Source organism: Carica papaya, chromosome 4 (genome assembly GCF_054855325.1).
Source record: "Carica papaya isolate Zhongbai chromosome 4, ASM5485532v1, whole genome shotgun sequence".
Lineage (NCBI taxonomy): Eukaryota > Viridiplantae > Streptophyta > Magnoliopsida > Brassicales > Caricaceae > Carica > Carica papaya.
This window is the reverse complement of record NC_142312.1, coordinates 3,723,861-3,736,216: the sequence shown is the minus strand read 5'-3', so window position 1 is coordinate 3,736,216 and position 12,356 is coordinate 3,723,861.

The following is a 12,356-nucleotide window of genomic DNA, read 5'->3' as shown; positions in this document are numbered from 1 at the left end:
TCATTAACCATTTCAGATCAAAAGAACCAAGATTCAGATCCTGATCCATAAGAAGATTGTGAATAAGATGCCTAGTTGTTTACTTTAAATTTATTTCTTTAATTTTTCATTTGTTCTTTTAGAAGGGTCATTCCCGTAGCCCTATTAGGTATTCTGAACTATCGTGTAAGGAATGTAAACCCTAACTTCATTATTTCGCTTTTGTATTCAATTTATAATTTATTTTCTTTTAAGTTCCGGGTTGTTCCCGCACGCGTGCATGGTCGAGATCCGTTCCCTCCTCAGGTCCAATCGGACGGTTGTGATTGAACACGATGAACAGTACAAATTCATTCTCTCTTTAAACGCGATTGTACGGTCCATATCAAATCGTGATGAACGGTTCATATTCATTTTATCTTTAAATGCGATCGGACGGTCGAGATCAAATGTGATGAATGACTTAGATTAAAAGGAGACAGATATAAATACATCACCTCACACTGAACCCTAGCCGCCAGAGAAGAAGAACCAGTTGCCAGAGAAGGGAGCCGACCGCCGCCTGCTGCTGTGCCGGAACCACCTCCGACCACCAAAAAAGGTAAAAAAAAAATTTTATTCGCTTGAAATTTGATTTTGAACACCACTGGCCATATCAGAGCAAAATGACCGGCAGATGAGCCAGAATAGCGGTGGCATCGCGGGAAAAATCAAAAATCGCCTCCGATGAGCCCCTTTCTGATTCCCATTTCATGCAATTTTTTCACCATGTATTTACCATTCTGTTTTCTACAGGTTGATTAAAGAAAAATGACCAACTGCGAAGCTGAGTCGGCGGAGCCGCCACACCAGAAAATCTCACTGCCTGTGAGTTTTTATTTTTTGACTTTTTTCAGCCAACCGAGGCCCCTTAATGTATTTTCTCATAGAAATAAGTATAAACCAACTGAAAAGGCCAGTCCAAGGCAAACCACCACCGCGGGCGACAGTGCCGTTGCCGGAGCACAGCGGTGCCACTGTGCTGGAATTCTGAAATTGGCTAGAAATGGTTTTTAACATCGATTTTTAATTTTTTTAGGGTATTTCTAAGTTCTTGAAGCATGTTTTAATCTCCAAAGAAAAATTCAGGGAACCCGGGGACCCAGTAGGTGCAGTTGAAAGTTTAGTATTTGGGACACCGATTCGGGTGAGAATCCATCACCTTATTCCCTATTATGAAATTAAAGTTTAATTATAAATACTACGGTATTTTGCATAATTTAGAAAACTTCGATAATTAGTCACAGGTTACTAATGGAGTCGAAACCGGTTATTTATTACTGTTTGTTCTGTTTTAACTAATTGATTGATTTTACAGTTTTAAATGAATAATAATACACTGAAATTGATAAGATGATTCAGTTGTGTTTCGTTGATACATGTATTGCTTGTTTTGCGTGATTTACAGTTAAATTATAAAACTGAAAATTAAATATAAACAAAAAATTGCTTGATTAAGTGAATGAATGAATGGTAGCCTTAATGGATATCCTAAAAGATGGTGAACGGACCGGGTATATAGGGAACATTATCGTGAACGTTGCCTCATACCGGACGGGGTATCGAGGATTGGTATTTTGGTGCTCAGACCGGACGGGGTATGAGGACGGCCCGTTTTAGCTTTATATTGGACGATGTATTGAGGGATGATATTTTTAGCGTTCATACCAGACAAGATATGAAGACGGTCCGTTTCACTCTCATACTGAACGGGGTATTGAGGGATGATATTTTTAGTGCTCATACCGGACCGAGTATGGGACGAGCGGTTAGTTGACAATGTTGAATAACAGTTCACGCGTAGTCGAGATATCCCTATGAACCCCAATGGATACCAGTAGACAGATAAAAATGGAAAGTTGTTGTTCTGGCTAATTGAAAATGAGATTATGATGTTGCTTATGTTATTGTCTCTATAGGTCGGTTTTGACAATTTCACTACAGTAAGTATGTAATAAATAATTTTATTTATGATAAATGATTTACTTAAATTAAAAGATACATTCGTTGTTTTTATTATTTTTATCAACCTTTATTTATGTATCGGTGAGTATTGTGACATTTTTACTGGGTTAGTGTATCTCACTCTTTCATTAACCATTTCAGATCAAGAGAATTAAAATCCAGATAACGATCCGTAAGAGGGTTGCGAATAGGATGTCCAGTTATTTACTTTCTATTTATTTTTTTGATTTTTCGTTTGTTCTTTTAGAATGATAATTCTCGTAATTCTATTGAGATATTTTGAATTATTGTGTAAAAAATATAAATTTTACTTTTATTATTTTATTTTTATATTTAATTTATAATTTATTTTTTTTTAAATTTTGAATCGCTATAAAAATACTTTCATTAAAAATAAAATAAAATATTGGCAATAGTTTTTACTCCTGCCTTCGATATCCTTAAAAATCGAAGCATGCGAGAATCTTATTGTAATTGATTGAAAGGAAAAAGAACCTTATTTGCAAAGATTTACCTTTTATATATCAACAAATGTATGTATCTACGTACGCATGTATATAAACGGACAATAACTTTGTGATTGATTAATTATATCAGATGATGTTCAGGTATCTACATACATCACACACACACATATATATACACACACACACACACACAATATAATATATATATATATATATGTAAGTAAAAGTGGGAGTTGACACATAAAATTTCTTTTTTAAAAAAAAATAATTTTATATTCAATATAATAATATATATATAACAATGATTTATTTGTTTTTTAATATACAAATTTTAATATATTAAAATAAAATGAATATGATAATATAAATAATAATTATGTGATAATATATAATAATTATATATTTAAATATCTTTAATACAAAAATAAAATGTGAGATTAATTATATTTTTAAATAATTTATTACAAGTTTTAAAACTATACACTCTATAAATTCTTAATCATATATATATATATATATATATATTTCACATCTTAATCATCCAGCAAATTGTATATCAACACCTAATTATATATCTTTCTATGGTAATAATTAATAAAATTTTAGCACCTAATTATCTGTTTATGCCATAAGACTTTTGTCTAATTAAATTATATATTGTTTTATTTATAAAAATTAAATTTTTTTTTATAAATGAATAAATTTCTTTAACTTTAGTTTATACAAATTTTTTTTAATTATATTAAGATAATTATTTCAATTAATAATATTACATGCCAAAATAATTCTGAAATAAGTAAAAAATTAGAATTTAATTTGGTAAGAAATTTTTGTATATAGAAAGCAGACAATGTAAAAAAAAAATAAAAGAACCAAAAGAGGCTGCTTTTTTCAGTCTCCTCATTTCTTTTTTCATTTTTCTTAGCAGACAGGATTTGATTAAAAGATAAGAGCAAGCTAATCAAACCATCTCAATATTTATTTATTTCTTCAACCTTCCTCTGTCTTATCACTACTCTAATTATTTTTTTTTAAAAAAATATATTATAACTAAAATTAAGAACAAAATAAATAAATTATTTTAATAAAAGCACTTTTTTTTTTTCTTTCAAATAATTAGTTATATTCAGTTAAATATTTCAAAAAATCATCGTGCAAATAACTAAAGGTTTGTTTATTATAAACCAAGTTTATGATTTAATTTGTTTAAAGTAATTAAATTTTTTTAATTAAAATAATCACAACGGATTAAAAATTTGATTTATATTTTTAATTTATTAAAAAAAAATATTATACAAAATTAAATTTATTGTGATAATTATCTATCCAAATATTGAAGTTAAGAAATTAAATATAATTAATGTTTTTATATTGAAATATATATATATATATATACAAATATATTAATTTTATAAGTATTGTCAACGCAAGACAATTCTGTCAAATTAATATTTTGTATATTAGGGACTTTTTCTTTTCACAGAACCGTGTCTAGGTACATTGCGTGTTGGAATCCGATTAGATTAGCATTGAGTCGTGTATAAATTGTCGTGTTAGTAAAAACTGGTAGATTTAAATAGTTACAATGAAGTAAAATTTTGAAAAATAAATAAATTCATTATATTATTTTTTGCAAGTGAAAAGGCGGATGGGATGTTTGATTGAAGCCCACCTTAGGGATTTTATTATTAGGATTAATTTCATAAAATAAATTTAAAAACATAATATAAATTAATATAAAAAAACATTAAATATATATGTGTTATAATATTGCTAGAAAATAATAAATTTTTTTTTTTCCTATTATTATGTAGTGGCGTAGACAATGGGTTTGGTGTGTGGAGTTGTAGGGGAGACATGTACTTGAAATGGTACCCTCTTCACTTATTTTTCTCTCCTTTTTCATTTCTCTTTTGTATTCATTACCAGCTTTAATGCACCAAACCAGACATTCACAAATTGCTGCCAAATGAGTGACTGCTAGACGCTACTCGTGCTTTTAACGGGAGATGTAAATCGGTGACTACTGTACACCTTTTGTTATTGCATACACACACACACAAATATAACAATTCCTTTATATTTAAGTACAAATTACAATTGGACTCATTTTTATTTTCAAGCAATAACTTATTTTTTTTATATGAAATATCGTGTATTTTAATTATAAAATTTATATTAATTATGAATGAATGAATGTAACTCAACTTGTTTTGACATATATATTTATATTACTAATGTATCTTCTTTATTTTAAAATTAAAAATCTAATTTGCTTCCCATCCGGAAGTGGATTAAATTGCAATTTTGCCACGGAAGGTGACATAGTTTGCGAATCAGAACCAACCTTGGTTTTTTGTTCTTTGACATCTCAATTATGAATCAATCCCATCGCGGCATCTGTAGGTATTAATACCCGTTAAATGGCATATACACTCACCGATCCCTGGCAACTTGTCTGACTGTCAACTCATTGTGGTTATAAAAAGTTAAAGAACTGCCAAAAAGAAAATGGGTCAGGCAGACATGAAAAACCATATGTCCGAATTGTATATTTTGGCATATCATTTTAATTCAACATTTTACTCTCTGTTTCCTTCAGTAAAATATATATATCTATGTATATATAGAATCTTATCATTTCATGACTTCAAAAAGTTTTCGGCCCAGCATTGATCCCGCACGCGTGGACTTTCCAGATTCATTTCTCCCTTAGGTGCGATAGGACGGACGAGATCAAATGACGATGGACGATCCAAATTTGTTTCCTCCTTAAGCGCGATTAGATAGACGAGATCAATCATGATAAACGATTTAGATCGACGTGGGATATGTATAAATATTTCACGTCGCATGAGAACCCAAACCCTAACCGTCAGTCTCCGCCGGAGAAGAACAACCAGACGCTAGAGAAAGAGGCCGACCGCCGACCACTGTTGCACTGGAGTCACCGCTAGCCGTAAAAAAAGGTAAAAATCCCCCATATCCACTTGGAATTCGATTCCGAGCATTCATGTGGTCAAATCGGAGTAAGAGAGACAACAGGTGAGCCGAAAACCGCAAGTAAAGTTTAGCGGAGTCGCTGCACCCGGTGACCCCCCGCCAGTAAGTTCGGTGTTTTTAGTGATTTCTCGACCAACCGAGACCCCTAACGTATTTTTCTGCAGAGGTACATGTAAAACCAGCAAAAACTGGCCAAAACTGATCAGGCTGAGGCGAACCGCTACCGTGAGTGACAGAGCTGGCGCTAGAGCACGGCGGCAGTGCCGTGCTAGAACCCCAAAATCAGCCAGAAAGAGTTTTGGGCACCAATTTTGGATTTTTCGGGTATTTTTAGGTACATGACGAGTGTTTTGAATTATGTAGAAAAAATTCAAGAAACTCGGTATCCGTTAAGAGGCGTAACAGACAGTGCGACGTCTCGAAACACCGATTCGGGTAAGGATGCTTCACCATATTCTCCGTTACAGTAAATTGAAGCTTAACATTGCATAATTTTATATTTTTATGAAAAATTAGAAAATCCTAAAAATAATTACATATGACTAGTGGAGTCGGAACCGGTTAGTTCGCAATTGTCCTAATTTTCTGTTTATTTTCTTGTAATACTCTATTTACTTGTTATTATATGATGTGTATTCTAAATTTATATTTCCTATACCCTTATCAATTTATCTGGCTTATTCGGCTATATACTATCAGCATGAATGTAGTTTAATTGATCTGTCAACGTAATATGAGATAGTGGTTTGTGTGATTGGTTGTTTTATTGATGAGAATCTTTATGTGAAATATTTACTGGATATCTAAGAAAATGGTGGAATGACCCGGTACATAGGGAACCCTATCGTGAATGTCAACTTAGTCGCATAGGGTTGGAAAGTTCCATTATCGGAAAGGTTTGAAAGATATAGTTCACTCTCATACCGGACTGGATATCGAGATGATAAAATATTCGACGTCCATTAACGGACGGGTATGGGACGACCGATTAATTGTTAAAATTGAATATTAAGTTCATGAGTAGGGGGACGTCCCTATAGACCCCCAAGGGTACCAGTAAGCAAGAAATAAAGGAAAATTGTCGAAACTTGTTCTCTTATGTATGAAAATAAAAAGTGGTATGAATATAGGTGTTCATAAATTATTTTTTGGAAAAACTTGTTATGTAAGTATAGAATTAAACGGTTTTCTTTATATTAAATGAATTTACATCAAATCGAGGACTCCATTAGTTATTTTCCTTCTGATTTTTATCACTTTTCAGTTTTTTGTATATATGATTAGTGTAATATTCTTACTGGATTAGTGTAGTTCACTCTTTCATTAACCATTTCAGATCACGAAAATCAAGATCCAAATTCTGATAAGGAAGATGGTTGTGAATAGTTCACTAACCGAACTCCCTTCAACTACTAGTGAAGGTCGTCCTACGATATTTATTTATTCGTTTTTTCTTTAATTATTGTTTATCTTTTAGAAGAGAAATTCTCATAACCCTATTAGGCATTCTAAACTATTATGTAAAAAATATAAATCTTAAACTCTGTTATTCATTTAAACTATAAATTCATCTCCATTTAAGTTTTGGGTCTTTACAGTTGGTATCAGAGTAGCGTTCCTCGGAACCATTCCTTATACAAAGATTTAAAAACACTATATACAAACTATCGCTCAACCATTCCTTGTGAAATGTAGGTATAGAGAGATGATGAGAGGAAAACTCCCACTAAATCGAGTTGCTCGAGATGGTTTGCTTCGAGAGAATGTTGACCGACTCTTTGAGATGCTGGAGAGACTCATCTCTGCCTAACAGACATGCGAAAAAATGAGGGAGCTACCTGACCCTCCTCCGTTGCCATAGTTTGAGCCATGCTTGTAGCAGGAAGATCTGGAGCCACCCCGGTACAACCCTGCTCCTCTACCGTACAATTTGGTACATCACAGTACAATCCGGTGCCTCTATCGCATCATTCAGTACTATCACAGTACAATCTGGTACCTCCACTGTATCATCCAACACCACCACAGGACCAATCAGTTCCTCCCCAACACAATCCAGTCCCTCTTCCATGGGGCCCAGTTCCACCCATGATGGATGCAGACTATATTGAAAGGTATAAAAGACTAAACTCATCTACCTTTACAAGGATATCCTCTTTTGAAGAGGTCGAGTATTGGTTAGGTGAGACAAAGAAGACTTTCACGACTCTTAGGGTAGTTCCCGAACAGAAAATTGTATTAGCCACCCACATGCTTGTGAGAGAGGTAGGTCGCTGGTGGCAGCTCAAGCAGGCCACCATGCCCGTTCCAGTCACTTGGGAACAGTTCCTGATAGCCTTCAATGTAGATTACCTCCCAGAGCATCTCCGGTATTTGAAAAAAATAGAGTTTGCACACCTAGTTTAGGGTGATATGACTGTGTCGGAATATACCCGAAGGTTCTTAGAGTTGGGTTAGTATTCCATTAAGAGCATGATCGATGAAGGCAGAAAGGCAAAGAAGTTCGAGTGGAGCCTCCGTCCTGAGATTATACAACAGTTGTACGTATTTGAGCTCAGTACTTACTTAGACATTCTGGCCAATGCACGGTTAGTGGAGAGGAACATTTGCATCTTTCCTCTAGTAGTGGGGAATCCCATACCCCCAGTTTCACATTGCAAACCAGCATCCATTGCACCAGTTCAACAGAATAAGAGACCCAGGCCAGTAACTCAAACTCCTCATCAAACTCCGGTAAAAGGACGGGTAGGACTTGACAGCACTGTGACAAGGATCATGGGGACCAACCCTGCTATCGACTCAAAAATACTTGCCGCATATGTGGGAGAGTCCAACACTATGCGAAAGACTGCTCCCGAAATCAAAACTAGGCCAGACCTCCTATTCAGGACATAACTTATTACCTTACTCAATAAGATGCTGGAAGCCAACCCAGACGTGATATAGGCCAAACCTAAAAAAAAAATTTGCATTCAAGAGATCCTGATAGTTCGAGACTTCCCGAATGTGTTTCCTGATGAACTACCCAGACTGCAACTGGATATAAAAGTTGAGTTCATCATAGATCTTTAGCCGGGCACCCAGCCTATCTTAATTGTCCCTTACCGCATGAGTCGTGTTGATATAGAAGAGCTGATAAAACAAATAAATGAATTACAGGATAATGGGTTCATCCGACATAGTGTGTCACTTTGGGGTGCTGGAGTCACATTTGCAAGGAAATGAGATGAGAAGTTAAGGTTATGTATTGACTACTGGGGATTGAACATGGTCACGATTAAGAACAAGTACCCCATCTCCAAGATCGATAACCTTTTTGACCAGTTGCAGGGTGCCCAGGTCTTCTCTAAAATAGACTTGTGTTCAGGTTACTATCAGGTAAAGATCATGGCAGAAGACATTCCCAAGACAACCTTCAGAATAAGGTACGAACACTATGAGTTCCTGGTCATATCATTTGAACTAACCAATGCACAAACAATTTTTATGGAATTAATGAACATGATTTTCAAACTATTCCTAGATTAGTTCGTCATTGTATTTATTAATGATATCCTGGTATATTCAAAAAGCAGAGAGAAACATGCTCACCACCTGACTCAGATTTTGCAGATTCTCAAGAAAAAGAAGTTGTATGTAAAATTGAGTAAGTGTGAGTTCTGACTCGAGCATACTACCTTCCTAGGGCATATCATATCAACGGATGAAGTATCAGTAAACCCAAAAAAATTGAGGCAGTACTTGGCTGGGAGAAATTAACCTCAGTCAAGGAGATTTGTAGCTTTCTGGGAATGACAGGTTATTACCGCAGGTTTATGGAAGAATTTTCTAGTCTAACCACTCATTTAACTCAGCTCACAAAGAAGAATGTTAAATTTGAGTGGAATGAGTACTATGAAAGGAGCTTTTCAGAACTCAAGAAGCGGTTGACTATTGTACCTGTATTGGCCTTATTGAGTGGGACAGATGAATATATAATTTATAGTTATGCCTCCTACCTGGGGCTGGGTTATGTTCTGATATAGTATGAGAAGGTCATAGCCTATGGGTCAAGAAAGTTGAAGAGTCATGAGAAAAACTACCCCACATACGACTTAGAACTTACTACTATTATCCACGGCTTGAAGATCTAGCGCCACTACTTGTATGAGAAGACTTTTAAGATCTATACCGACCATAAGAACTTGAAGCACATATTCACTCAGAAGTATCTCAATATGTGTGTTAAAGGCGTTGGATAGAGCTCTTCAACTACTACGATTGTAATATTTTGTATCACTCGGAAAAAGACAATGTGGTAGCCGACGCACTCAGTGGAAAAAATACAGGTATGTTAGCTCACATAATGGTTTCAGAATGCAGGTTAATAGTTGCAGCATAACAAATATGACTTCAAGACTTAAAAAGAGCTACATGTTTGACTCACCTGATTGTTCAACCAGAATTGATGTGAACTGAAAAGGGATATCATAACAGAAGCTCAAAGCTAAAAGTTCGTCATGCATCCCAAAAGTACTAAAAAGTATCAAAGCATGCGATCTTGGTTTTGGTGGAGCGTGATGAAAAGAGAGGTAACCAACTTTATTTCCAAGTGTCTAGTATGTCAACAGATTAAGACAGAGCATCAATGCCAAGGTGGGCTACTTCAGCAATTACCGATCCTAGAGTAGAAGTAGGAACATATCACAATGAATTTCGTGACAGGATTACCTAGGGCATACTCAGGACATTATGCTATTTGAGTAATTGTCGACCGGCTCACCAAGTCTTCTCACTTCTTAGCTATCAAGATGACCGACTACTTGGATAAGCTAGCAAGAATATATATCCGGGAGATAATTAGGTTACATGGAGTGCCAGTGACAGTAGTATCCGACAGAGACCTCAGGTTTACTTCTCGATTTTGGTCTAGTTTTCAGCAAGTCATGGGAACGAAATTGTCCCTTAGTATCGCATTCTACCCTCAGACCGGTGGACAATCAGAGAAGACGATTTGAGCACTAGAGAATATGCTCCGAATTTGTGTTATGGACTTTGGGTGCCATTGGGATGATCGCTTACATTTAATGGAGTTCGCCTACAATAACAGCTATCAGACAAGTATGGGCATGATTCTGTACATGGCATTATATGGCTACCCATGCAGATTACCGATCTGTTGGAAAGAGGTGGATGATAGAAAATTGGTTAGCCCAGATCTTGTGGAGGAGACTACAGCTAAAATAGTTAAGATAAGAAAGAACATCCAGACAACTCAGAGTAGACAGAAGAGTTATGCAGACACCTAGAGAAGGGATATGGAATTTGAAAAAGGTGATAGAGTATTTCTTAAGGTCACACCTTTCAAGGAAATCAGTAGGTTTAGCAAGATGAGAAAATTAAATCATCGGTTCATTGACTCATTGAGATCTTAAACAGGATTGATACGATCGTCTGCAGACTGACACTACCTCCAGAGCTATTTAAGGTTCATAATGTATTTTATGTGTCCATGCTATACAAGTACAATTCGGACCCTTCACATATTTTGTCCCACGAGTCTCATTCACTACAGGAGGATCTATCCTATAAGGAGGTACCAGTGGGCATTGTAGACCGAAAAAGTAGAGTACTTCGCAACAGAGAAATTCTTTTCGTCAAGGTTCTATGACAGAATCACACACATAAAGATGTCACATGAGAGTTAGAATTGGACTTCAGGATCCAGTATCCCCAACTGTTTGACTAAGTGAGAGAGTGACAAATTTGACGGACCGAATTTCTTCTTAAGGAGGAAAGAATTTTAATACACGGACACAAATTTTACCTGGGATCAATTTTGGTATTTTAACAAATAAATAAAGAATTAATTATAATTTAATTTTATAAATTACTGAAAAAAATAGGTAGGGATATAATTGAAAGCAATTTTAGGAAAAATGGTAAACATTTGAGTTCAGGGGTATTTTTGAAAAAAAAAATAGAAACAGTGGATCAAAGTACAAACAAAAAACATTTGGCCACGTAGGACCACCTAGTCAGCAGCCCCGATGAATCGGAACACGCCGCGTGACAAGGCACGTTGACGTCGGTGCCATGCAAGAAGCCACGCGGATGAACCGTGTGCCCCGCGATTGGACGGCCTAGGATCGATCCCGCACACATGGACGGCTTGGGTTCATTTCTCTTTTAGGCGCGATCAGACGGTCGAGATCAAATCGCGATTGATGGTCTAAATTCGTTTATTCCTTAGGCGCGATCAGAAGAAAGAGATCAATCGCGATGAACGGTTGAGATTGACGGGGGGTGGGTATAAATACTTCGCGTCGCATAGGAGCCCAAACCCTAACCGCCAGCGTTTGTCAGAGAAGAAGAATCAGGCGCCAAAGAAGGAGGCCAACCACCTATTGCGTCGCACTGAAGCTGCCTTCAACTACTAGAAAAGATAAAAATCTCTCATACCCGCTCGGAATTCAATTCTGAGTATCTTTTTGATCAAATCGAAGTAAGAGGGACGATGGGTGAGCTTGAAATAGCGGACAAAGGTCGGCAGAGCCGTCGCGGTCAAAATCCAAAAATTCTTCCAATGAGCCCATTCCCAGTTTCCATTTTATGCATTTTTTCTATCATTGTGCTTACTGTCCTTTTCTGTATAGGTTAGCCGAAGAAGGAACCACAGCTGCGAAGAAAGATTGGCAGAGCCGCCGCACGTGATGACCCCCATCGGTAGGTTTGATGTTTTTGGTAATTTTTCGGCTAATCGAGACCCCTAACGTATTTTTCTGTAGGGGTACGTGTAAAACCGTACAAAACTGGCTAGAACCAGCCAGATCGAGGCAAATTGCCGCCTTGGGCGGCGAAGCCGGTACTGTGTCATAACCCCAAAATCAGCCATAAAGAGTTTTGGGCACCAATTTTGAATTT